The 27722-nt window shown below is 49.5% G+C and overlaps 1 protein-coding gene across 6 annotated transcripts in view; it reads left to right on the forward strand.

Annotated features, from left to right (window-relative positions):
• Nucleotides 1-8614: 8614 nt before the first annotated feature.
• BCORL1 (BCL6 corepressor like 1) overlaps nt 8615-27722 on the forward strand; it is a 79286-nt gene continuing 60178 nt past the window's right edge. For 3 of the 6 annotated variants that reach the window (XM_030934468.1, XM_030934464.1, XM_030934470.1), the window contains exon 1: nt 10844-11010. The gene's annotated coding sequence lies outside the window, so the exon portion shown is untranslated. Of the gene's footprint in view, nt 8643-9925; nt 10006-10841; nt 11011-12434; nt 12549-27722 lie in introns of those variants that run through there. The other 3 variants (XM_030934465.1, XM_030934467.1, XM_030934466.1) reach the window with 3 other exon arrangements.

Raw genomic sequence — 27722 nt, forward strand, 5'->3', positions numbered from 1 at the left:
TAAGGAGTTTCATTTTGGGGTGATGAAAACAATTTGGAACTAGAGAGGTAGTGGTTGTACAGCACTGGGAATGTACTAAATACCAGTGAATTTTACACCTTAAAGTGTTTTTGTTTGTTTGTTTGTTTGAGACGGAGTCTCAATCTCTCACCCAAGCTGGAGTGCAGTGGCACGATCTCGGCTCACTGCAATCTCCGCCTCCTGGGTTCAAGTGATTCTCCTACCTCAGCCTCCCGAGTAGTAGCTGGGACTACAGGCACCCACTGCCGCACCCACTGCCACACCTGGCTAATTTTTGTATTTTTAGTAGGGACAGGGTTTCACCATATTGGCCAGGCTGGTCTCAAACTGCTAACCTTGTGATCTGCCCGCCTCGGCCTCCCAAAGTGCTGGGATTATAGGTGTGAACCACTGCGCCTGGCAGTTAATTTCATATGAATTTGACTTCAACTGACTAAAAATGTACTAGTTGGACAAGCTTTGGCAAGTCATCACTGAATCTCTCTGTACCTGAATTTCTTCATTTATAGAAGGGGAAAGATATAGTATCTACATTATGGGTTTGTTATGAGTATTAAATAAGCTAATATTTGTAAAGTCCTTCAATCAGTGTCTGGCACATAACATAACTGTGTGTCAAATGGGGTCCATGAAGGGAAAGAAATAATAAAAAAACCCTTGGTAGTGAAATGTTTGGGGATCTATGGTAAAGATGAAAAGGAAAAAAGTGCTTAATGTCCTTCAAGATGTAGTCCCAGAACCCACTGGTTCTATAATTTACTGTAGAGATTGTTTGAAATGCAAAGTACGAGGCACCACCCCAACCTATTCAATAAAACCCTAAGTGGGATGGTGCCTTGGAATCTAAATTTTAGGGAGCTGTCCCAGGTGATTCTGATGTACATTAAAGTTTGAGAAAATTTGGTAAGAGTATAAACTGAATGTGTACTAAAGGCAGAACATTCATTCCCTAGATTGTAAAGAAAAAAAAAAATCAAAATCCCAGGTTTTAACTTGTTTTTAAATCATCTTCTAACTTTCATCACAAAATGGACAATTCCCGTGGAGCTCTTGCAGTTTAATGAGCAAGAACAGGCACACAAGAATACACAGCACACACACACACACATACACCACACACACACACACACACACAGAGAGAGAGAGAGAGAGAGAGAGAGAGAGAGAGAGAGAGAGCCGAACTAAGAATGGTATCTTTACTGAGTTATCTATAGCTCGTGACACTATGTGCTTACTCTCTGCTGTTAATGCTAGAAGCTCTATGCTGTGCTGCGTGGAGGACACAGGAAAACGTGGCCCTTGCTGTCCAGATATTTACAAATTTTAAGAGACAAGATGGCTACACTGGGGTGTCTGTAGGTGGTTGGTTTGAGAAGTGTGGTGTGTGTGGGGACAGAGGATTGATAGAAGGCATGGTGGGCAGGACTTGAGGGGACCCATGCCCCTACTGCTCCTCGTGAATGCCTACTTGTCAGTCAATCCCAAAGTATTCATGGAGTGTGGTCTGCACAAATGCTGCCAGGCATTATGGGGAATGCTGACTTCTATGACAAGATGCCTGCTCTCAGATGGGGCTGTCTAACTAAGGAACAGGCACAGAAGAGTGCTAAACTGTGCAGTATTTACCTACAGGGCCAAGAGTTCAGGGACGAGAGGACTTCTCAGAGGCAAAGGCATTACCCAAAAGCTTCATGTAGGTGGGGCTCAAAGGATTTGGCCAGGTGGAGGGGAGCTCAGGTGTAGGTACATTAAATGGATCAAGAATGATGTAAGTGGGTTCTGCAAGGCACCTCAGTCCCTGCTAACATCCCTAAGCCTGTACAGAATCACCACCATGGCAAGAGAAAAGCAGTACCCCGAATTCAGTGGAATTTGTTGAGTACCCACTAATGTGGGCCACTGAAATGGGTGCTGTTCTTCAATATTCTTTAGCCTCTTTGGGGCAAGAGGTAATAATTTTGCTGAAAGTTCTTGCTAAATTTTATTCTATTCTCCTTCCAAAAAATACCTCTCTTTTTCTTTATGTTCAGGTTGTGAGTTTTATTCCTAGGCTTAAATGAAGCAGGTGCTCTCAAGTTCTGAACTCTAAAAATTCCTTATTATTATTTTTTAAACTACTATGGAGCATCTACTGGGTGCCAGGCACTGTTCTAAGTGCTTAACATACAAGAACTCATGTGATCCTTATAACATTTGCTTCTTCTTCTTCTTTTCTATATACAGAGACGGGGTTTCACCGTATTGCCCAGGTTGATCTCGAACTCCTGACCTCAACTGATCCACCCGCCTTGGCTACCCAAAGTGTTGGGATTACAGGCATGAGCCACTGCGCCCTGCCCTTATAATGTTTTCAGGAGGTACTTATTAGCCCCCATTTCACAAATGAGGGAATTGAGGCTCACAGAAAAGTATGCAAGGCAATAGCACTAGGAAGTGGTGGAGCCAGTATTCAAACCATGTCTGTCTAACTTCAGAGATTGTGTGCTTAACCACTGAGTGGGAAGAGAAAGACTAAAAGAGACCCAGACTTTAAAATGAGTATTTGGCAAGAAGGGAAGTCAAGTCTGGGCCTCAGCTTCTCCACTGTAAAACAAGTCCTACTCTGTGCCAAGGTGGGAGGTCTTGGGGGGAGATGAAGGAGGCTGTGATACACAGATGAGAAGTACTGAGTCCTTTTATCCAAGGAACTTAAAATCTAATCGGAGAGATAGATAGGCAGAGTGTAGAAGTGCTAACTAAAGGGACAAGCTAAAAACTGTGGGGGTACCCCAGAGGAGCAGTCAACTTCCATAGGGAGGGTGTGGGTGTCAGGGAAAGGGGCATGAGAGAATGGTCTTTTGTTGGTTTGTTTGTTTGTTGTTTGAGACAGAGTCTCGCTCTGTCACCCAGGCTGGAGTGCAGTGGCAGGATCTCAGCTCACTGCAACCTCTGCCTCCCAGGTTCAAGCGATTCTCCTGCCTCAGCCTCTCAAGTAGCTGGGATTACAGGCGCATGCCATTACACCTGGCTAAGTTTTGTATTTTAAGTAGAGACAGGGTTTTGCCATGTTGCCCAGGCTGGTATCGAACTCCTGACCTCAAGTGATCCACCCACCTTGACTTCTCAAAGTGCTGGGATTACAGGCGTGAGCCATCGCACCCGGTTGAGAGAGCTGTCTTGAGTAACAGTTGAGTGAGATTTCAATAAGCTGAGAAGGACATGTAAAAAGCTGTGGGAGGGGCCAGGTGCGATGGCTCACGCCTGTAATCCCAGCACTTTGAGAAGTCAAGGTGGGTGGATCACATGAAATCAGGAGTTCAAGACCAGCCTGGCCAACATGGTGAAACCTTGTCTCTACTAAAAATACATTAGCTGGGTGTGGTGGCACGTGCCTGTAATCCCAGCTACTCGGGAGGCTGAGGCAGGAGAATCACTTGAACCCAGGAGAGGGAGGTTGCAGTGAGCCAAGATCACGCCATCGCACTCCAGGCTGGGCGACAAGAGCAAAACTCCGTCTCGAAAAAACAAAAAACAAAAAACAAAAAACCCAACAACAAAAAGTGTGTGAGGCCACTATGGTGGTTCACACCTGTAATCCCAGCACTTTGGGAGGCGAAGAGGGAAGGATCGTTTGCGGCTAGGAGTTCAAGACCAGCCTGGGCAACACAAAGAGAACTCAAGAACTCATCTGTACAATTTGTTTTTTTGAATGAAGTTTCACTCTTGTTGCCCAAGCTGGAGCCCAATGGCGCGATATCGGCTCACTGCAACCTCTGCCTCCCGGGTTCAAGTGATTCTCCTGCCTCAGCCTCCTCAGTAGCTGGGATTACAGGCATCCGCCACCACACCTGGCTAATTTTTGTATATTTGGTAGAGACGGGGTTTCACCATGTTGACCAGGCTGGTCTTGAACTTCTGACCTCAGGTGATCCACCCGCCTTGGCCTCCCAAAGTGCTGGGATTACAGGTGTGAGCCACCACGCCCGGCCTCATCTGTACAATTTTTTTAAGTGTTAAAAAAAAAAAAAAAAAAAGAGGGTAAGGAAGCAGAGCTGACAAAATGGATGCGTTATCCAAGGAATGCCGAGGGGGCCAGTCAGGTCAGAAAAGAGGGTTTGTGAGGGATATGGAATGAAAGGAGGCTAGAACTAGATCAGGGAGGGCCCTAAAGACTAGATGAAGGCTCATGGACTTGATTTTGTTGGCAGTGGCCAACCATAACCAGTTTTTCAGGAGGGCAGATTTCTTAGAGTCCCTTCCACTTCTAGCACTGCATGTTTAATTAAGAACTTTGTTGGCTGGGCATGGTGGCTCACACACCTATAATCCCAGCATTTTGGAAGGCCAAGGCTGGAGGATCACTTGAGCCCAGGAGTTCCAGACCAGCCTGGGCAACATTGCAAGACCCCCTGCCCCCCATCTCTAATGTTAAAAAAAAATTAATTTTTAAGAAAGAACTTTGTTTAGAGCCTAGGAGTCTCAGGGAAGAGGTGAGTGGTCAGCAAGTTGAAGAGCTTGACCTGGTGAGGCCTCTGGGGTGATTTCAGCCCCTTTCCTCATTTTCACTCCCTTGGCTATAAAATCCAAAAAGGTTGTTGGTTGTTTACAGAGTTCAGTTTATCCGGACATGCTGTCTCCCCATCCACACCTGGGGCTCTCAGAGGGCAGAGACCAGGCCATTTGTTCTCTGGGAGCCAGTACTTAGTATCCAGTACTCTGTAGGCAGCTGGAATATATCTACCTTAGCAATCCTTCTTGCAAAAAAGGCTCATGCCTTTGAAATTTACCAATAACAAATAGGGGCAAGGACTCCTCCCCTACCCCGCTTGTGCCCTGAAACATAAGTGAAACACTAGAGAGCTCACAGTGTAACACATGGTCACTCTTTCCTGTAGTTTGCACAGCTCTTTCTGTTCCCCCGTCCCGCCCCCCTAACCCGTTCCCTTTCAAGACAGGTAACTTAGAATGAGCCCTTTGGCAGTCCTGAGATCCTAAGTTCCAAAACTAACTTCACCTTCAATTGATTGAGGTGCAGGGAACAAAGGGACAACTAGAAGCTTCAAATTTGCTTCATTCTGATAACTCTAAAGATCTAAACCACTGGAATTTTTTTGGGGGGGGTGGGGGGCGGGGTGGGGGCATAGGGCTGGGCTGTTTTACCAGCGAGACAAGGGCTCTGATCACAGAACAAAGCAGAGGATTAAACTAATTACCCTATGGATTTAGTTAGAGGTTGGTTTGGGGCCTAAATTACCCTGTGACCCCCGAAATGTCCTGCTTTATCTAGTAAGTTTCAGGAGGGCAGAGCCCAGGCCCGTGTCACCCTTAGGCCTCTGTGCTACACCTAGGGAGGTTGGTGATGCTGATAACTCCTGCATGGTCGGGTGCAGTGGCTCACACCTGTAACCCCAGCACTTTGAAAGCCCGAGACTGGAGGATCACTTCAGTCCAGCAGTTCAAGACCAGCTGGGTAACATAGCAAGACCTTGTCTCTACTAAAAATGGAAAAAAAAAAAAAATTAGCTGGGTGTGGTGGTGGTGGTGGTGGTGCATGCTGTAGCCCCAGCTACTTGGGAGGCTGAGGCAGGAGGATCGCTTGAGTCCAGGAGTTTGAAGTTGACGTGAGCCATGATTGCACCACTGCACTCCAGTCTGGGCAACAGAGTGAGACCCTGTCTCAAAAGAAAAAAAAATCCCCAAAAACCAAAAACAAAAAAACTCCAGCATGAATCCAGTAGTTTACGGTATACAAAACTCTTTCCCATCCGTACCTCATTGCTCACGGGATGTTCCTGTGAGGGAGGTAGGGCAGGTACATTGATAACCATATTTAAGAGGTAAAGAGAAGACCCAAAATACAGTCCGTGGTATCAGGCTGGCACTACTCAGTCAAATGTCAGGGATTGCTTGAGGTCCCATTGCTAGCTATGGGTAAGGAAGGACTAGGACCTGGTTCTTAGCACTTTCCCAAACAACCCTCTTTCCGTTACACCAAGCTGCCTCTCTGAGAGTCCAGGCCTTGCTCAGTAGATGTTACTGATGGGAGAAATAATTAAGAAAAGCAATCTTCCTGAAAAAGACTATTTTGGCATTACATGGAGGCGCTATACCATACTGAAAAGAACCCTGGATGTAGAGTTAGGACTACTGGGGTTGAGTCCTGGCTCAGGAACTCACCAGCCATGTGATCTTGAGCAAGCCACTCACAGATGCTCATAGACTCAGTTTCCTCAATTACAACATGGAGAGTTATAGTGAGAAACAAATGAAATAACACAAGTGAAAGAGTTTTGTAAACACTCCAATGCTGTACAAAGGTAGGTATTATTATTATTATGGTTATGTTGTGGTTCTAGCCTCAAATAAAATAATCATTAATATCTACATTCTTCACAAGGTTTCCCACAGCTCTCCCCACCCTGCTCCTTGGTTTCCCATCATCTCCTGTAGGGCAGGAAGCCTGGCCCCCAACAGGAAAGGGCTCAGAGGAGCTAGAGCTTCAGCCAGGAAATAATCATCTTGCCCCAACCTTCGTTTCGCCAGATAAATGAGGCAGCCAAATGGTGAGACACAGACTAGTGCGAATCGAGGTGTTCAGGATCTGTTTCGGCCTCAAACCAAGGAGCAAAGTAGCCCTAAAGCCCTAAGGGCTTTCAAGAAATGGAGATTTAGTAATTTCTGGGTTAATTAAAATCAGCGATGACAGTAAACTCAAATCAAAGCAGAATTGGTGGGGTCTGCATCATCAGGCCCCACGGAGGCGATTTCCTCCTTAATAATGCATTTTGAGTTCACATATTGATTGGCTTAAACAGATCATTTCCAAATCTTCACGTTCCCCTTGATGCAACTTAGGCCAAATATTTTTTAAGGTGTGTGTGTGTGTGTGTGTGTGTGTGTGTGTGTATGCGGTGTGCAGGAGTAGGGGTGGGGTGCATGAGAGGTTAGGAGTGGCCAAGTAGAATGTCTTGAGGAGAGGTTCCCAAAGCAAAATAAAATGGCCAGCGCCATGTCCACGTTGCTGGCAACAGCTTTTGACGGTGGTGAGGACAAGCAAGAGGGGTCCTAGAACACCAGGCCTCGGGCAACAGCAAAGCCACTGCAGCCTTAGACAGCTTGCTCCAATGCTCACCCACATCCCTCACACCAGGTGAGGGAGACATACCAGGCAAGGCTCAACTGCCATCTCTAAAGTACTTCCAAAGGGGAGAAGACATATCCAAGCTAAGAGATGGAACCTCTGGGCCTAGCAGGAGGGAGGTGGGGTGGGGAGGAGGAGGAGGAAGACATTAATCTGGCAGGGCTTCCTTCTAGTCCAAATGACCCTCTGACTTCCTCAGCATGGATAAATATATAACAAATAATATCAATATATCTGCACATAAAGACTTTTTTCGAATTCCTGCTATTCATTTCAAATTCCGTTTACAAAGCACTGAATCCTCCAGGAACTGCTGGGCACCTCCCCTAATACCCTCTAGGCTGAGGCGATGCCTTTGAAGTCCCTATCACGGGCTCAGGGCTGGAGCTGCTAAGAAACACCCTAAGACTGAAAGCAAATCGGCCGGCAGCTTCAGCTTCTTCGCAAGCTGCTAGCTGCTCTCCTCGGAGTCAATGTAAAGTCATCAGAGTTCGAATGTGGACCGCAAGCTTCTCAGCCCTTCAGTCCCAGGGATGATCTGGGATGTAAACACACACGAGGGTTTATTCCTTTGGCCAGGCAGAGAGTCTTTAGGGTAAAGGGTAAGGGTCAAGGGGGCTCGGATTGGTGACTGCGGAGCCCAAGGAAAGCCGGCAGAAGCCGAGTCCTCTTAGAGCTGGGCTTTTGGCTCCGAATCGTGCAGGCTTCCCACTTTACACAGACCTTTCATCCCCTTCCTCCTTCTTCCTCCCTCGGGTCTCTCGCCACCCGCCCCCCACCCCGCCTCCATCCCCAGATGCCTCCACGCCCAGGTGGTGTTGCCCACTGAGGGTGGCCCAGGGGGTTTGCAGCCGCGGAGGTTGCCACCAAGGGTGGGCCGCCCCGGAGACGAGAGGCGAGGCTGTGAGCCCCGGCATTTTCCTCTCCCCAGCACCTGTCCCACTTCGGCGCCGGGGCTGGGGCTGCGCCCGCGGGCGGCCTCGAAGCCTGAGCGCCAGAACCACGCACTGAGGTCGCCCAGGGTGGGGAAGTGGGGGGCCGGGGGAGGGGCGGGGCATCCGGCGGGGACGTCTTCCCCACCGCATGCAAGACCCTTTGCGCCCCCACAACATACACTGAGGCTAAAACAGGGGGAAGAGAGTCACACAGAGCACGAGCGAAATCGCTCGCTCTCCGACCTGAACAGCGCGTTGCTCGACCCCCCCTTCCTGGAGCCGGGGGCTGGCCGAGGAAGGTGGCTCCGTTCTTCCCCCGTGGCCAGTGCGGGGTCTGCGGCTGCCCGGCGAGGTTCCGGCTTCCCCGGGGCTGGCAGGGGGAGCCCCGAGAACTGCAGGCCCGCCCCCCCTTCCTCCTCCTCCTTCCCCTCCTCCCCCACGTGTCCTCCCGGAGCCCAGCGGCCTGATCCCAGCACCCCCCGCCACCTCCCTCCTCCCGCTTCGCCCGCTTCCCCGGCGGCGTGGAGAAGAGCAAAGTTGCGACAGCGGCTGGGGGCTCTGCCCAGGTAAAGGGGGCGCCGTGAGGCGGGGGTGGTGGGGGAACGGTGCGGCCCTGCGGCGGGGGCGGGGGGAGGATAAAGAAACTTGCTTCCCGCGGCCCCCACCCCGCGTGGGTTCCGATCTTGCGTGGAACGAGCCCTCGTGGCGAGTCGCGGCAACACTGCCGGGACCGAGGCCGACACCTGGACCCGGACCCGGACCGCGCGCTTGGGCCGGCTCGGCGGGCGCAGGCAGCGGGCCAGGCCAGCACCCAGGCAAGGGCGGGGTAGGTGGCCGTACACCGGACCGAATCGGGGACTCCGGTGGCGTGGGCGCAGGCCGAACCCGGACCGGGCCGAGTTGGGTGGCGAAGTAGGACGTGGATTCGGGGGCGGGGCGCGGCAGGAGGGGGAAACCAGGCCTGGCCGGACTGGCCTGGGCGTGGGGGCGGGGGGCGAGTTCGGGGCACTTGCTGGGCTCTGGACCGAGCGGTAGGGCGGGGCGGCGTTAGGGGCTGGGCCGGACCCGCTGGGAGAGGGCGAGGGGAGGGAGAGCCGGGGGTGGAGTAGGGGCGTGGAGTTGTGGAGCGGGGTCTGGCCTCGGCCGGGGGCGAAGGTAGATCGGCGGGGCCGCGAGCGGAGGGAGGGAGGCCCGCGGCAGCGCGGCGGCAGCGAAGGCCAGCTTCCGCGGAGTTTGTGCCCGGGCTTCCCGGGCTCTGGCCGCCTCACGCGCACAAATGGGGCTAGGGGACTGAGTGGTAAGCAACTCCGAGTGTTAGACGGTGATCGAGCGGCGATTCCGGGAAAAGCGAGGAAGACACCGTCTGCGATTATGCCGCACCCCCCACCCACCTCTTAGCATCTGGATTCTGCTCTCATAGTGGGGGCCGCGGACCCTCCCCGCCACAGTCTTTTTACTCTCCAGCACTCTCACCTCCTTTCCCCTTCTTCAGCCATCTGACTCTCCCAGGGGTATGTGTTTTTGGGGGTGGACGGCGACGGGGGTGGGGGATACTTTCCTTCCCGCGGCGGCAACCTAGTTCGTATCTTATTCCTACAAGGTAGCGTCGCTTCGAGTCGCGTGGACATTGGGGTTTAGATAATTTACCCCCCACCCAAGCGATTTAATGGCTGTTAAGCAAAAGGCGAATACCTGGATTCCATGGCAGGGATGAGGTTTGAAGATTGGGATTCAACCCCAGCTCACTTCCACTACCAACCCCTCTTTCTTGTGAGCCACTTCCACGGGTATCCAAACCTGGGGGGGAGGGGGGACGGGAGTATTAATATGCTTCTCTATTTCTACACAGGGTCGTCGTGAGGAAGGACGGCTAGCCTTGGAGGGAAAGTGGCCACCAGTCCAACTCGGGTCACCCCCACCATTATTTAGGTGAGGGGGCAACGCTAAGAAGGGGATACTGGTGGGTAGGGGCCCAGTATAAGGGAGGGGGCTGGATAGTTGTCCCCAGAGGGACTCCGTGTCTTGGCGGGGAGACAGAGAGGCGAGCCCCGGCTTCAGGGGAGGGGTTCCGGGGAGGGAGATGGGGGGGTGGCGACGACGGTAGAGGGGGGCGGGAAGAAGGGGGAGTCACGCCCTGCCTGCAAGGGGAGCCTCCCTCAGGCCCCTGGGAGAAGGGGACTGAATGCGTCTGTTCTCTGCTGCCCAGCAGAGGAGATCTGGGGTCTCGAGATTTGCACACTGGATCAGCACCAGTGGCCTGAGAAAGTCAGGTCGGGGTATAAGGTGGAGAGCGTTGGAAGAAAGAGAGGGAACCCATTGGCCGCGGCTCACTGACCCTCTCCCTTCCTCAACCTCCCCCTTCGAGGGGCGTCGAGGCGCGGGGGGGGACGTGGGGCTCCTGCAGCCCCGCAGATTGAGCGCCTCCGCCTCTCCCGGGAGTCTAGCTTTTTGCCCGGCTTGCTGCAGCCACTGCTGCCTCCCTCTCCGGAATCCGCTCGGTCCTCTCAGCGATCCCCTCCTCCTCTCCTCCCCTCCCAGTGTCACCGGGGCTGCTTGGCTCTGCCCCCTTCGCCGCCGCTTGCTCCCTGCTTTCGTCCCTCCCTCTCTTGCTCCCTCCCTTCGCCTCCTCCTCCCCATTCCCCCCACCCGCGTAGGCGGCATTCTGGGAGTTGTAGTCCGGTGGCGCGGGGGTTGGCGCCGCCCGCGGACCCAGCCGGACTCCACTTCCCGTCGAGCTCTGCGACCGGCACCCACTCCACCAGGCTTCGCTCGCACACAGACACACACACACACCGCTCTCCCCCTCACTCTTTCGCTCGCCGCGGCTGCTGCCAGTGTGTGGCTCTGTCTCTCCTCCGCTTTGCTGAGCCCTCCCTTCTTCCTCTCAGTTCCTAGAGTCCGACCGCCGCCGCCGCCGAGAGAGAGGAGAAGGAGGTCGGTGGCGATAAGGGGCGGAGGGCGGCATCAGATCGGGGCAGTATTAGGCGGGTGGCGGTTAAGAGGGAGTAAGAGGGAGCCCGGGTGGCGGCCTGAGCCTCCCCGCGGAGCCGACCCGGGAACAGGTGCGTCTTTTTTCTCTCTCCCCCAACCCCTCCACCCCTTTTGACTCCCCGGCTTTTTCGTATCCCCCCACCCGCTTCTTTCTATCTTAAGCCTTTCTCCAACCCTGTTCCTTCTTCTCCCTGCGGCCGCTCGGCTTGCCCCCCGGGGGCGCCGTCCTCTTCGTGTCCCCGGACGTAGCGCTCCCTGGAGCTGGCTCTGTCTTTGCCCCTCCCTTCGGGACAGCTCCCCTCCACTTCCCACCTTCGTACCCCATCCCCTGACTTGCCCTACCCCCTCCTCGACCCCCTTCTCTCTTAGCCAGGTGAGACTCGTTCGCCACGATCCGAGAGTCTTCTTCCCGGCTGGGCGGGGGTCTCCATGGAAACGGGGGTCGGTTGATCCTGGGGGGGAAACCATAGGAATTACCCCACTCCTCGGAAAAGGAGGTGGAGGCTATGGTCTTGTTAACTACCTGACCCCAACCCCCGATCCAGGGATCCGACGATCCGAAGGGAGGCTGGCTAGCAGGGCAGGGCGAGAAAAGGCTTTTTTTTTTGGGGGGGGGGGGTGTCCGTGATGAAGTCTTGAAGAGACCGGGAGAAAATACCCTCCAACCTCAGAGGGGAGGTGCGACGGGTGCTCTTCAGGGCTGCTTTCTTCCCGGCGCTGGGGTGCGGGAACCGTAGGGTAAGGGGTACCCCTAGGTGGCGGCGGGGCCTGGGTTCGGGAGTGGGAGTGCTGTGATGGGGGCAGGGGCAATTATCCGAGTCCCTGGAAAAAAGGCGGGGGATGACTTCGGAGCGCCCTGGCTCCGCTGCCCTCGCTCTAGGGGCGGGGGCCGCCGGGCCGGGCGCGGCGGGGAGGGGGCTTAAATTGAAGGAAGATGAGATCGGGGGCAATTCACACTAGCACCGGCAAGCCAGAGGGGAGATCCGGCGTGCAAGCCCTCCACCCGCTTCGCGCCAGGCCTGGAGGCAAGGGGTCGGCGAGCGAAGCCGAGGGCTGGAAGGAGGGAGGCTCCGGTTACGGGGCCGGGTTTCGGGATCAGGGGCAATCCCCTGGCCCTTGGAGAAGGAGGGAGAGGGATGGCCGCGAACCCCAGGGCTCCCCCACCCTGGGTCTTAAGGGGCGTGAGGAACGGACAGCAGGCCCAGCGGAGCTGGATTCGAGCGGATCGCGGCCGGGGAGTGGGAGGGCTTAGTGGTGGGCTTCGGGGGGAGCAGTCCGGCGGCGGGGCGGGCGGGCGGGGCGTGGGGCTCCGGCGGGCGGCGGGGCGGGGCCGGGGCGGCGCTGCTGCCGCCGCCGCTGCCGCCGCCGCCGCTGCTGCTCCTGCTGGGGCCGCCGCAGCCGTTGCCGCCGCCGCCGCCGCCGCTTCTGGGCGGGGAACGGAGGCCAAAGAGAGTCCCGTGCCGGAGCAGAGGGCGCAGGCGGTGCGCGGTGGGGAGGGGGCCGTCCTGGGGGCGGGGGCAGGCGGGGGGGTGGAGCCCCCGACGGGGGGCGGTACGAGCCGGGACGACGACGACGAGGAGCCCCGGGGGCCGGGTGCATGGAGGACGAGGTGCTGGGAGAAGGAAGGGGGGGTGTGAGTCCCGCGACGGGCCTCGTGGGCTTGGCTTCTCGAGGTTCGGCTTCGGGACAGAGCCCTGCAGGGGCGCCAAGAGGCCGGGGAAGGGATAGGGAGGTGAACGGGTCGGTGGAGGGGGCCCTCCTCGCCGGGGTCCCGCCGAGAGGAAGGCTGGGCCAGAGGGACGTCCGGGGCAAGGCTGGGAGGAGCCGGCCGCACCTCGGCTGGGGATTTCGCGTCATGGAGGTGCGAGAAATTGTTGTAGGGGAAGACGTGGTCGAGGGGAAAGGTGGGAGGGAAACACTGCAAACCCGGGAGGCCAACAGCACAGGCCCGTGGGGGTGCCCTTCTATTCCGCTCGCACCTCCTCCCTCCCTGAGTGGAAGCACTATGTTTTTGTTTCATTGTTTTGAAATTTTCAATGTTGGCTGATCGAAACTGTCGATGGGGTGATATTCATTCTTGATGTCTCCTGGAGTAGACAGTAAGCACAGGCATCATTTGGTGAGCAAGCATCTAGCCCAGGGTTTAGAGGCTCTTTACGTTAGTGTGGGAAGGGGGCCCGGTAACTTTGTGCCACAGCTTGACTACTGTTAAGGCAGTTTGGAGGTCGTCCCTGTGGTACAGAGGTGGAGTACAATTGCAAAAATCTTCAGTGAGACTTCTGGAGATGAGTTGTAGGTTAGCGTTACAGTGGTTAGCCCTGTGGTTCTTTCAACTTAGAAGGCTCTTTCTCAAAAGCATGCCGTTGAGTTACATGGGAAAATAAATGTGGATGTATTTGGGGTTGGGAGTGGATTAGGTTGATAATAAAATTTCAAGGTTGGAAGGGAGTTTTAAGGTTATTTACTTTTCTGTTGATATGTCCTGTCCTTGAATGTTGGAATTGAGGGAGCTTTATTATGGGGAAGATGGTAGATGGCACAGTGGAGGATATCTGGTGCAGAGTTTAGGGTACTTTAATTGGATGGTGATGTCACCATGTGGTACTAAAGATGACAGTATGTAGGAGAGAAATTTGGGGGATTCCATTGGGGATTAAATGGGATAACCTAATTTTAAGAATCATCCCGGGGCTCCAAATAGAAGCAAAAGGCTGGGGAGGAGCCTGTACAATTTCGATGGAGGCGAAAAGTTAGTAGCAAAGACCGAGGGAGCTGGGAGGAGCAAGGGGCTTGGTGAGTCAAGTTAAGAGAATCTGAAGGTTGATAGTAGAGTTTAGGGATATGGCCATCTTGACTAAGTCATGAGGATGTTGTTAGGCGGACATCTTTTGACAGGGCAACTTAGGCAACTGCCCTTGGGGCAGATGTGAGGGATGAAAGGTACAGGCCTTGGGGCACACAGCCTGAGTAAAATTGACCTTAAGAGGGCTGATCCTGATACCAGCTTTGCAAGAAGGGTGGGTAGATTTCTTTTCTTTTCTTTCTTTCTTTTCTTTTTTTTTTTTTTTTTTGAGATGGAGTCTCACTCTGTTGCCCAGGCTGGAGTGCAGTGCCACAATCTCAGCTCACTGTAACCTCCGCCTCCTGGGTTCAAGTGATTCTCCTGCCTTACCCTCCAGAGTAGCTGGGACTACAGGCGCCCGCCACCACGCCTGGCTAATTTTTTGTATTTTTAGTAGAGACAGGGTTTCGCCATGTTGGCCAGGCTAGTCTTGAACTCCTGACCTCAGGTGATCTGCCTGCCTGGTTTATTTTTGTCCTGGCTGTAAGTCATTGATGAGGAAGGAGAGGGGACACTGATGTCTGAGTTCAGGAGGACTAGTTTTTGGTTTTATTTTATTTTTTTTATTTTTTATTTTTTTAGAATAGGCCAATAAGGAAGGGACAGCAAATCAAATCATTGGCATAGGGCAGAGAAAAGCTAAGGCCCCGGCAAGCTCTGCTGCTGGAGTCTGCATTGGGCAGAGTGGAGGGAGTTCCACAAGACATGATGGCTGCACCAAGAACACTCATGTGGGTCTGGCTATTTTGATTTGTCAGGAAAGTGTACATAAAGAGGGAGGATCCCTTTCTCAGTGACATAGACATTCTTGGGAAGAAAAAAGGGGTCCTCCAGAGGGCTCTGCTTCATTTGTGATGCAGTTCATGAAACAGAAAAAAATGGACTGGGTGCCGTGGCTCAGGCCTGTAACCCCAGCAGTTTGGGAGGCTGAGGCAGGCAGATCACTTGAGGTCAGGAGTTCAAGAGCAGCCTGGCCAACATGGTGAAACTCGTTTCTACTAAAATCACAAAAATTAGCCAGGTGTGGTGGGGCGTTCCTGTAATCCCAGCTACTTGGGAGGTGGAGGCACAAGAATTGCTTGAACCCGGGAGGTGGAGGTTGCAGTGCACCAAGATCGCGCCACTGCACTCCAGCCTGGGCAACAGAGCGAGAGTCCATCTCAAAAAAAAAAAAAAAAAAAAAAAAAAAAGAAAGAAAGAAAAAGAAATAAATGTTTAGTACAGGGATTGGAAGATCTCAGGACACTATTAGTTGGATTATGGGTTGTAGAGAAGGGCTTCTTTGAGAGAAACACAATTATGGGAAAAAAGGACTTGGACACTAGATAGAAGGAAGGCAAGAAGAAGTCAGGAAGAGGGCTGGTTGAGCAATGAAGGGAAAAGGAAGGTGATCATCACTGGTCCCACGTAAGGGCCAACTAAGGAAAAAGTCAAACCTTGAAATCGCCAGGACAATGTTTTCCAAAGTAAACTTTGAAGAACTCTTAAAGCTCTTTACAATTTCATGCTGGAATCACTAAGGTTGGGGCAAGAGAGAAGGAAGATACGGAGTAAAAGTAGGGTTGGGGAGAAACTGGCTTTTAGAGAGAAATACAAGCATATTTATCCATAAGGAAATAGGGAATTTAGAGATTATATACAGGTTAAAATGCAGAATGTGAGAGAAAAAGAGAGGAATTAAGAGCCAAAGGAGGAAGATATTCACTCAGATGTCTTTTGGAGCTGGTGTTAGGGAGCGGAAAAGCTTGCCTTTGACAGCCACTGCCCTGGGAGGGCCCAGGAAGCAGAGGTTAGCTGGGATCCAGGCCTTACACATCTAAACATTAATTAGAAAATTTAGACTAAAGTAAGGATACCGAACGGGGGGAGGGATTCACTGTCCTAAACAGAGTGGACTTGAAAGAAGGAAAAAGTAGGGATCCACCAGTGTTTCCAGTCTGCAGATGGGAAGGATCCTAGGTATGAGGAGATGAGTGATGGAAATTCCAGGGTGAAACTGGATAAAGAACAGTGAGTGACATGAGAGCCTGTGGGCCAGAATTGGAGGGTGGGGTTAGGGACATGGAAGAGAGGCTCTAATCAGGGCTTGGACTGGAGGCCATATAGAGTAATTCATTGATTCTAGGCTGAGCTAAGCTTGGGATGAAATAGAACAGCCAAAGAGAGTAGAGAGCTGTTCTTCAGGGCCCATCAGCATCAGAATCAGAGTGAAGAAATTCGAGGTCAAGTTTGGGTGGGAAAGTGAACACCAGAGTGGAACGGAGAGGGCACTGGAGAAAGTGACACAATAGTTGGGGTAGAATAGGAAAAGGGAGAAGCCACTGATGATTACATAACCCGGAGGGAAGACCCTAGGCCTTTGGGTTTTCAAAGAGAAGGGAAGTTTCTTAATGCTGGAGTTTGAATTAGGTGTGAGTCCATGCTTGCCAGAGTGTTTAGTGTCAGGATGGCCAAAGAGGGAGGTAATATCTACTTTTTGGCCACTAGGATGCTAGTACAGTATTTTATAGAATTTTACATATGAACTAGGCTTTATTAATGCCCATTTTTGAATGGTTATCCTTAAAATAATGTAGAAATGGTTCTTTTTCTAAATTAAATCATTCCCTTTCCCACTGTTCATAACTTAAAAGCAATCTTTTATGATGAGAACTTTCTTTGGCGAACTGAAGTTTCATTCTGGTCAAGAGTAAAATTTAACTCTGTGTTTCTATCCCCGTAATTCAAATATGCTGTTCTAATTTTCTTCTTTTTTATTCTAAGCAGAAGCCACCCTTTCCCTTTCCCCATAAAACATAAAAAGGATCTTTTTTTTTTTTTTTTTTTTTTTTTTTGAGACGGAGTCTTGCTCTGTCACCCAGGCTGGAGTGCAGTGGCCGGATCTCAGCTCACTGCAAGCTCCGCCTCCTGGGTTCACGCTATTCTCCTGCCTCAGCCTCCAGAGTAGCTGGGACTACAGGCGCCCGCCACCTCGCCCGGCTAGTTTTTTTTTTTTTTTTTTGTATTTTTTAGTAGAGATGGGGTTTCACCGTGTTAGCCAGGATGGTCTCGATCTCCTGACCTCGTGATCCGCCCGTCTCGGCCTCCCAAAGTGCTGGGATTACAGGCTTGAGCCACCGCGCCCGGCCTAAAAAGGATCTTAAAAAAAAAAAAAAGTAACTGCAGGCTGCATGTCAAGGTCATATTTTCCCTGGTCAATGAATTGTGATGAATTTGAATACAGCTGATGTATTATTTGTAAAATGTGGTAATTTTCAGATTTAGTCATCACAGTATGTGAGGCAGGATACCTCTTCTTTGTATTTTAAGAAAACCTTAAGCTAAAGGTCCATGAGGAATCCAGAGTACCAAGAAGCAGGGAAAGCTTTGTGTTTTGAGCTTCTTTACCGTCGGTCTGCTAAGAAACAAAATTTGGTTACCTCATTACTAAGGTATGCCTAGAAATCATAGTGTTAGTGCCATTTAAGGGTACTGTTGAATTTTGTTATAATGCTGATGTCCAGGGACAAGGAGAACAAGCAGATTTTTGCTTTTCCAAGTTTTGTAGAGAAGTGCACCGTATATGACTATGATCACAGAGGTAAGTTGATACGCTCTATACCTGAATCCATGAGATGATTATCTTCTGATAATGAGGCTTTACTCAGTTTAACTTGGTTGTACCACACCCCAGTTAGTATAGTACAGTGGTTCTCAGACTTGAGCTCCTCAGAATTGCCTGGGGCGGGGTGGGGGGTGGGCTTTAGAGACAGACAACCTCAGGTTAGAGTGCTTGCTCTTCTACTTCCCAGCTGTGTGGCAGGAGGCAAGTCACTTAACTAACTTTCTTTCTTTATTTCTGTCTGTCTGTCTTTTTTTTTTGGCAGAGTCTCGCTCTGTCGCCCAGGCTAGAGTGCAGTGGCACGATGTCGGCTCACTGCAAGCTCTACCTCCCAGGTTCAAGCCATTCTCCTGCCTCAGCCTGGCGAGTAGCTGGGACTACAGGCGCTGGCCACCACACCCAGCTAATTTTTTGTATTATTATTATTATTTTTTTGGTAGAGACGGAGTTTCACCGTGTTAGCCAGGATGGCCTCGATCTCCTGAGCTCGTGATCTACCCGCCTCGACCTCCCAAAGTGCTGGGATTACAGGTGTGAGCCACCGCGCCCGGCCCTTTTTTTTTTTTTTCTTTGAGACAGTCTAGCTCTGTCATCCAGGCTGGAGTACAGTGGTGCGATCTCAGCTCACTGCAACCTCCGTCTCCTGGGTTCAAGCTATTCTCCCACCTCAGCCTCCCGAGTAGCTGGGATTAAACGTGCCCACCACCATGCTCAGCTAGTTTTTGTATTTTTAGTAGAGATGGGGTTTCACCATGTTGGCCAGGCCGGTCTCGAACTCCTGACCTGAAGTGATCTGCCCACCTCAACCTCCCAGAATATGTTGGGATTACAGGCATGAGCCACTGTACCAGGTCTTCACTTAACTTTCTTTCTTTCTTTCTTTCTTTTTTTTTTGGAGATGGAGTCTTGCTCTGTCACCCAGGCTGAAGTGCAGTGGTGCTATCTTGGCTCACTGCAACCTCCGCCTCCCGGGTTCAAGTGATTCTTGTGCCTCAGCCTCTTGAGTAGCTGGGATTACAAGCACCCAGCACCACGCCCAGCTAATCTTTGTATTTTTAGTAGAGATGGGGTTTTGCCATGTTGGCCAGGCTGGTCTCGAACTCCTGACCTTAGGTGATCCTCCTGCCTCAGCCTCCCAAAGTGCTGGTATTACAGGCGTGAGCCATTGTGCCCGGCCCACTTAACTTTGTTGAGCCTCAGTTTTCTCATCTATACAATGGAGATGATAATACTAATTTCACAGGGCTGTGAGGATTACACAGAATCATCCCAGGCCCATAGTAGGTGCTCAATAAATGGGATCTATTATTATATTATTACCTAATTTTTCTTGTTCAGTTGTATCCTATTATATTATAGTAAACATGGTGGCAGCATGAAAACTATCAGCAGCTTCTTGGTGGTCCCCTTATATTTTGATTCTCTGTCCTCTTTCTTCATATTCCTGTTGTATTAGTACACATTTAGCATTTACAACGTCCTAGGAAGAAAGAGCTTGACTCATCACTGCATCCACCTTTGAGATGGAAGTGGCAGCTTCTTTAACAGCTATGCTGTAACACTGCTCAATAGTTCAGGACAGGAACTGAGGAGTGTATATCCAGTTGAAACTTTAGGGAACATTTCAGGCCATGGGTGACATTTTTAAAAACCATTGCTTTCGGAAAAGGGTTGCTGTGTTTATTTTATTTATTTATTTATTTGCAAGTGTGCAGTAGTGTGATCTCGGCTTACTGCAACCTCCACCTCCCAGGTTCAAGTGATTCTTCTGCCTCAGCCTCCCGTGTAGCTGGGACTACAGGCGTGAGCCACCACGCCCGGCTAATTTTCGTATTTATATTTTTTATTTATTTTTTGGGAGTGAGTTTCATTCTTGTTGCCTAGGCTGGAGTGCAATGGTGCAGTCTTGGCTCACTGCAACCTCTGCCTTCTGGTTTCAAGCGATTCTCCTGCCTCAGCCTTCTGAGTAGCTGGGATTACAGGCACCCACCACCACGCCCGGCTGATTTTTGTATTTTTTCTAGTAGAGATGGGGTTTTGCCATGTTGGCCTGGCTGGTCTCGAACTCCTGACCTCAAGTGATCTGTCCGCCTTGGCCTCCCAAAGTGTGAGCCACCATGCCCAGCCTATTTATTTATTTTTGAGACAGGGTCTGGCTCTGTTGCCTCAGCCTCTCGAGTAGCTGGGACAGGCCACCACAATTGTTTTTATTTTTATTTTTAGTAGAGACAGGGTCTCCCTGTGTTGCCCAGGCTGCTCTCAAACTCCTGAGCTCCAGCATTCCTCCTGTCTTAACTTCCCAAAGTGCTGAGATTACAGGCATGAGCCACTGTGCCTAGCAGAAAATATTCTTTTTATTTTATTTTTGTTTCTGAGATAGAGTCTTGCTCTATTGCCCAGGCTGAAGTAGAGTGGTGCAAACTCGGCTCACTGCATCTTCGACCTCCCAGGCTCAAGTGATCTTCCCACTTCGTCCTCCCAAGTAGCTAGGACTACAGGCCCATACCACCAGGCATAGCTGATTTTTTAAAAAAAGTTTTGGACCAGGCACAGTGGCTCACTCCTGTAATCCCACCACTTTGGGAGGTCGAGGCTGGCCGATCACTTGAGCCCAGGAATTCAAGACCAGCCTGGGCAATGTAGCAAGACCCTGTCTCTACAAAATAATACAAAAATTACCTGGGCTTGGTGGCACCAGGCATGGTGGCGTGTGTCTATAGTCCCAGCTACTTGGGAAGCTGAGGTGGGAGGGCCACTTGAGCCCGGGAGTGCCGCTACAGTGAGCTATGATCATGCCACAGCACTTCAGCCTGGGCGACAGTTGAGACCCAGTCTCAAAATAACAACAACAACAACAACAACAACAAACTCTTTGAGCTAATACTGTTTAATGAATGCTGTATAGATACACCTTTGAATGAGTAACATATATAAAGTTAGTTGAACCCATAGCTGAGTCTGTTCTGTTGTGAGAAAATAGAAAGAATAACCTGATAATGGTCTCTCCAAATATCTGTGTATGTAGTCCAGGAGACCTTTATAAAAGCATAAGTTGGGTGAGGAAGAATTGTATTTTTAAAAACTATATATATATATATGTGTGTGTGTGTATGTGTATGTGTGTGTGTATGTATATATATATATATATTTTTAGAGACCGGGTTATGAGACTGGCTAGTTTTTGTATTTTTTGTAGAGATGGGGTTTCACCATGTTGCCAAAGCTGGTCTGGAACTCCTGGGCTTAAGCGATCCATCTGCCTTGGCTTCTCAGTGTTGGGATTATAGGCGTGAGCCAGTGTGCCTGGCCAGGAATTGTCTTTAGGTGAAAAAATGTATATCATGAATATGGTATACCGAAATGGAGACACCAGAGGGCCACTGTCACAGTCTATGGCAGGGAGGACCCAGAAGCATCTCAAAAGGGATTCAGAATGTCTCATATTACAGTGATTCAACTTTAGAGTGTGAAAAACACACTAAATATTTATATAATCCTGCTGAAGACCAAGATTGAGGAAAGCCAATTTGTGTTTTTGGTCTAGCAGAAATTAGAAGTACTCAAAAAATGACCCTAGCTATTTAGGGTGACATTTTGAGGTTGCTTTGCATTTTGAAAGGACTGATTAATTTCACAATGATCACTTAAGTTTTGTGTGACATCTGGAAGTTGTATAAAATCTTGTATCCAGAGCCTAGGTCTTATTATAAAGCTATGATGAGGTGTTTTTGTTAAATGGAGTAAAGTAATTTTCTTACAGCAGGAAATGGAAGTGAGTACTGTTTGAATAATAGGAAAAAAGTATCATAGCAATGGGTAGAAAGCAAAAAGAATCTGGCGGTATGAAAATGTAAGTGAGGCCAGGCACACTGGCTCACGCCTATAATCTCAGCACTTTGGGAGGCAAAGGCAGGAGGACTGCTTGAGGCCAGGAGTTTGATTCTAGCCTAGGCAACATAGGGAGACCCTGACTGTACTGAAAAAAATTTTAAATTAGTCAGGTGTGGTGGCGCACACCTGTAGTCCCAGCTGCTTGAGAGGCTGAGGTGGGAGGACTGCTTGAGGCCAGGAGTTTGATTCTAGTCTAGGCAACATAGGGAGACCCTGACTGTACTGAAAAAATTTTTAAATTAGCCAGGTGTGGTGGCACACACCTGTAGTCCCAGCTGCTTGAGAGGCTGAGGTGGGAGGATCGTTTGAGCCTGAGAGGTCAAGGTTGCAGTGAGCTATGATCATGCCATTATACTCCAGCCTGGGTTACAGAGCAAGACCTGTCTCAAAGAAAGAAACAAAATGTAAGCAAAAGATTAAAACTTTTGCATTTGACTACTTCATTCTTGGAATAGATTACCTATGGTCCTTTTTTATTTTTTAATTTTAATTTTATTTATTTATTTTTTTGAGACAGAGTCTTGCTTTTGTAGCTCAGGTTGGTGTGCAATGGCACAATCTCAGCTCTGACCCCCTGGGTTCAAGTGATTCTGCTGCCTCAGCCTCCTGAGTAGCTGGGATTACAGATGCCCGCCACCATGCCCAGCTAATTTTTTGTATTTTTAGTGGAGACAGGGTTTCACCATGTTGGCCAGTCTGGTCTTGAACTCCTGATCTCAGGTGATCCGCCCACCTTGGCCTCCCAAAGTGCTGGGATTACAGGCGTGAGCCACCACGCCCGGCCAGCCTGTGGTCCTTTTTTAAGTGCTTTCATGTTATTCCAAATTTTTAGTAGGGACTAGTAGTTCATTCCCATTTTGCAGGTGACATGGTAAATGGACATAGAGAGATAGTCTGAGATGGCTGAGAATTGGGGACTGGGAGTGTTCTCCAAGTTTTCCCACCACAGTGTAGGCTATGGGTCCTAGAGTGTATCACTTTTCAAGGCATTACTAGATTAGATGGTTCTGTTTAATATTGCTGCTGTTTGAGTAGATGGTTCTAAATGGATTTTGGATGTTCCTAAACATCAGATTGACCCTGAAAAGATGGGATCCAGCACTAGTGAGGAGCGTGAAAAGGGCGTAGCATGGGTCTGGATGCTAATGCTCACAGAGGAACTCCAGGGAGATTGCAAGCCCTGGCCGCTCAGCTGAGATGACTGTCCAGCCTTCTGAGGTGACTACTTTGGGGTAACTACATTCATTTGAATGAGTAAACACTCATGCATTTAACAGGCAGTTAACATTCCTTTGTATCCAGTCTCATAAATGTTTATAGGTAAGGTTTTAGACATGGAAGTACCCAAAGAGTCTATGAAGGTGTCTGTGCTAGACCTGTGTGCTGGCAACTAGTTAGCCTTCCCACTGAATACCAGAATTAATGTATCTGGGCAAAAGATACAATATGCCTTATAAGACTGATCCCTTGGGGTAGATACCTGTGGCAATATTTGGATAGGAAAACAAAATCCAGGGGAAGTAGAAAGTGTTAGAATAGATTTTTAGTCAGGCAAAAGTTTGGGATGAACAGCACAAAGGCCCTTCTTCCTCCTTTAAATTGCCTGAGAGATTATTTCTAGTTGATTTTGTGTGTGCGGTAGTAGAGGGACCAACTTGGCATGAAGGGAAGCAAAGTAAAGTGTTTGGGGGCATGTCTATGGGACTTTTTTTTTTTTTTTTTTCGAGACAGAGTCTCACTCTGTTGTTTAGGTTAGACTGCAGTGGCATGAACTTGGCTCACTGCAACCTCTGCCTCCCAGGTTCAAGCGATTCTCCCGCCTCAGTCTCCTGAGTAGCTGGGATTACAGGTACCCACCACCAAGCCTGATTAATTTTTGTATTTTTAGTAGAGATGGGGTTTCACCATGTAGACCAGGATGGTCTCGAACTCCTGGTCTCAAGTGATCCACCCACCCCAGCCTCCCAAAGTGCTGGGATTACAGGCATGAGCCACCACGTCTGGCTGGTCTATGGGACTCTTGAGTTTCAGGGAATGATATTTGGTTAATGGTAGGGAAAGATGAGGGAATATAGATATTGGGGGGAAAGACTGAGGAGAATTTTAGAATACCCTTATATGTATTAGATCATTAAAGAACAGTTTATTTTTATTTTTATTTTTTGACACGGAGTCTAGCTCTGTCACCCAGGCTGGAGTGTAGTGGCCTGATCTTGGCTCACTGCAACCTTTGCCTCCCAGATTCAAGCAATTCTGCCTCAGCCTTCTGAGTAGCTGGGATTACAGGCACACACCACCATGCCCAGCTAATTTTGTATTTTTAGTAGAGACGGGGTTTCGGCATGTTGGCCAGGCTAGTCTAGAACTCCTGACCTCTAGTGATCCACCTGCCTCCGCCTCTCAAAATGCTGGGATTACAGGCATGAGCCACTGCACCCGGCCAGAACGGTTTAAATTGGGGTAACTTCCTCACTGGGGGCACGGGTTGCGGTATGTAATCAAGTAGGGAAAACAGAAATGTTAGTCTCCTAACACATTCTGTTGAATACACACGGAAGAAGGCAGAGTAATCAGGAGGGCAAGCTCTGTAGTAGGAGTTCCACATCTAAAGCCGGGTAAAGTTGTCCTTGCTGGGTGTGTATACATTTTCCTGTGAAAAACAATGAGCAGATTTGCCTTCACTCTAAAAGACTTCTGGGCAGAAATCACGGCCTTTTCCCTCTAGCCCTGAGATCTCAGTGTCAGTGGTCTTTTGGATCTCTTCAGGGGTGTCTTGGATGCTGTTTTTCCCAAGTGGAATGATGAGGTGGCCTCTCCTTTTGCTGCTCTAAAGTTTGCCTCTGTCTTACGGGAGCTTTACCAAGAGCTCTGGGTCTCTATTGGAGGAGTAGGTCCCAAAGTTGGTTTTCTTTACTTATTAGTCATCACTGACCCAGCCCTCCTCCTTAAACTGTCTACTGGCCACGCCTATCCTCTCGAGGACAGATCCAGGGCCAGGCTTCAAGATGAATATTTTCCGGCTCTTTCATTTTTTTAAAGTCATAATTGCTTCCAGGTCACCAGGCACTATGAACCAAAAGGAGCCTGGGGGAGCAGGACCACATTTCGTTTTACTGAGAGCTTCTTAAGCTTGGGTTTCTAGTTTACTGTCTTGATGGTAGAGTCCGAGCATGAATAAATGGGTAGGTTTCATGCTATGTGTAGAAGACCGAGTTGTGTTCCACATGTTGCCAGCTCTGAGTGTTCTGCACTTAAGGGGTCTTTGGCCACAAAGGGAACTACATGATCCTGAAGTATTTGTCAGCTGCATGAACACCCTGTCTGATCATTTTCTTTTATTTATTTATTTTTTTGAGACAGGATCTCTCTTTGTCACCCAGGCTGGAGTGCGGTGGCATGATCTTAGCTCACTGCGGGCTTGACATCCTGGGCTCAAGGGATCCCTTCCGCCGCAGGCTGCTGAGTAGCTGGGACCACAGGTGTGCACCATCATACCCAGCTATTTTTTTTTTTTTTATTTTGTATAGAGATGAGGTCTCACTATGTTGCCCAGGCTGGTCTCAAACTCCTGGGTTCAAGGAATCCTCCTGCCTCAGCCTCCCAAAGTGCTGGGGTTATAGACGTGAGCCCATGCGTGGCCTCGTCCTGTTTAAGGTTAAAAACCTCGTAAACAGTGCCTACCTCAGTCAAAAACATTTGTCAGATAGATGCTCTTTCTGTTACCTCCTTTAATGTCCTTCTCTTCCTCTTATGCATGATGACAACCATGCTTTCGCTTGTAATTATTGTGAAATCTGCATGTTTTGGCATCTTCATTTCAAAACAAAACAAAAAAAATCCTACCCCATCTGTAAAATCTCCTTTGAGATTTTAGTGCTGCCTATCCCCTATTACTAACTCCCCCAGCCCTGACATAGGCTATAATTTGATGTTATTCTTCCCCTTTTGAGAACACATTCTCTCTAAACTTTTCTAAAATGTCTGTCTTCAGTGCTTCCCCACAGTGTTTCAGTTTGGCCCATGATGGTGAAATATTTCAGGTTCCCCTATTTCATTTTTTTTCCTTTTGGTTGTTACATGTGATGGGCTTTTCTTTTATGCCTATCATACCTACCCTTGTCTTGTAGTGTGTTCTGTTTGGATTTGTTTTAAAGATCTCTGCTTCATTATGGGTTCTCTTCCACTACCCGCTCGCCCTCAGCTTAGCTGCTATTTTTCACCATTTTAAAGTTATTGTGGCCAGGCGCGGTGGCTCACGCCTGCAATCCCAGTACTTTGAGAGGCCGAGATGGGTGAGTCACAAGGTCAGGAGTTCGAGATGAGCCTGGCCAACATGGTGAAACCCCGTCTCTACTAAAAATACAAAAATAAGCCAGGCATGGTGGCCCATGCCTGTAATCCCAGCTACTCAGGAGGCTGAGACAGGAGAATCACTTGAATCCAGGAGGCGGAGGTTACAGTGAGCCAACATCGTGCCATTGCACTCCAGCCTGGGTGACAGAGTGAGACTCTGTCTCACACACACACACAAAAAAAAAGTTACTGCTTTCCCATTAGTTCTTTTTTTTTTTTTTTTTTTTTTTTTTTTTTTTTTTGGTTTCCCCTGTTCTGTAGTGTGGTGATTGTCTCTGGCTACCTTCTCTTGGCTGCCCACTTGTTGGATTCATTTCCTGGGATCTTGGGCAGGCCTTTTACTTCTCTGTGCATGTGCCTCCTAAATTGAAGTTTTACATATATAAATATATTTTTTTTCAGCCACACTTATGGCTTTGGGTTGGCAGAGCACGTGCTCTCCTTTGTCCTCACCATGAGTTGGATATATCTTTTGAGTTTTTCCCCCCAAAGTAGGGATAGCTCACAGTAGTTCCTCTGCCTTCCAGGCAGTGACCAGCGTTGATTCTTGGGCCATGCAGCTGTTCATTTCTTTAACAATTACATGGTTGTGACATCTGGGAAAATCCTTTGAGGTATTTCATATCCTTGTGCCTGTGCTTCCTGGGTCATTTGGGATTACCAGGTTTCTTCCAAGTTCCTTTTTGGAACTTTGCTTTTGATGTGATGATTTCCATCAGAGAGAGGGAGAGTGGGCGGGGTGGTGGGGGGAGGTGGGAAGGGAGAACACATGAGTACCGGTGCTTCAAGCAAAAGCCAGCATACAAGTGTGTAAACCAGCGGCACCTACCAAGTGTGGCATGCCTGCAAGGCTTTTCCTTTTTGCTCACCTCTCCTGGGATACTAATTTGATTGGCTATAATATAATAAAACAAGCCCCTAGGCCTACTGAATCAGAATCTCCAGGACTGAGACCTAGGAATCTGTATTTTGAACAAGCTCCTCGGTGATTCTGGCTGGGAAAACATTGGTTGACACTGACCGTCCTGACTCCTCCCTTCTGTGAGCATTCGCGCAGGCAGGAGCCCGTTCTCTAGGGCTGCTTTAGAGGTTCCCTTTACTTTCCCTCTGGCTGGGGAAGACCAATCTTGCCTTCTTGTATAGACCATGTAGCTCAGCGTCAGTGTTCTCCTGCCGGTGTTTTATCCCTCCCCTTCTCTCCTCTCATCTGCAAAGGCTACTGTTAATTAGCAACAGTGGGCTTCAGACAGGAAGCTATCTGGGACGAAATCATGATAGAAAATTGGGAGGCAATGATTTAAGTGGATGCTCCATCTTGAGGACCTTGTGAAAATGGGGGTATCCAGAATCAGTGTTGTTCTCTATGTGGTCATAACATGTGTATTATATAGTAATTATTTTGATATTTTAACTTGGTTTTATTTTTTGTGTGTGTGTGGTTTTTTTTTTTTTTTTTTTTGTTTTTTGTTTTTTTGGCCTAAAAGCTCTTTATCTAGGTGATGTTGTATGATGTTCTGTTTCCAAATGCCTGTGTTCCTCCTCTGATTTCTGTCCCAGACCCTACATACTACTAATCCTAATCCTCTCTGAATAGAACAATAGGAAACCTGAGAGTGAAAAATCCAGTGTCACTAATACCTGCTGCCTATAGATATTTAGTAGCAACTAAAACTTGTACTTTGTGTTGAAACACATCTTTTTTTTTTTTTTTTTTTTTTTTGAGATAGGGTCTCCCTCTGTTGCCCAGGCTAGAGTGCAGTGGCCCAATCTCGGCTCACTGCGACCTCTGCCTCCCGGGCTCAAGCAGTTCTCCCACCTCAGCCTCCCAAGTAGCAGGGACCACAGGTGTGCACAGCCACACTCGGCTATTTTTTGTATTTTTAGTAGAGATGGGGCTTTGCCGTGTTGCCCAGACTGATCTTGAACTCCTGAGCTCAAGTGATCCACCTGCCTCAGCCTCCCAAGGTG

The sequence above is a fragment of the Rhinopithecus roxellana genome, chromosome 7, assembly GCF_007565055.1.
Source record: "Rhinopithecus roxellana isolate Shanxi Qingling chromosome 7, ASM756505v1, whole genome shotgun sequence".
NCBI lineage: Eukaryota > Metazoa > Chordata > Mammalia > Primates > Cercopithecidae > Rhinopithecus > Rhinopithecus roxellana.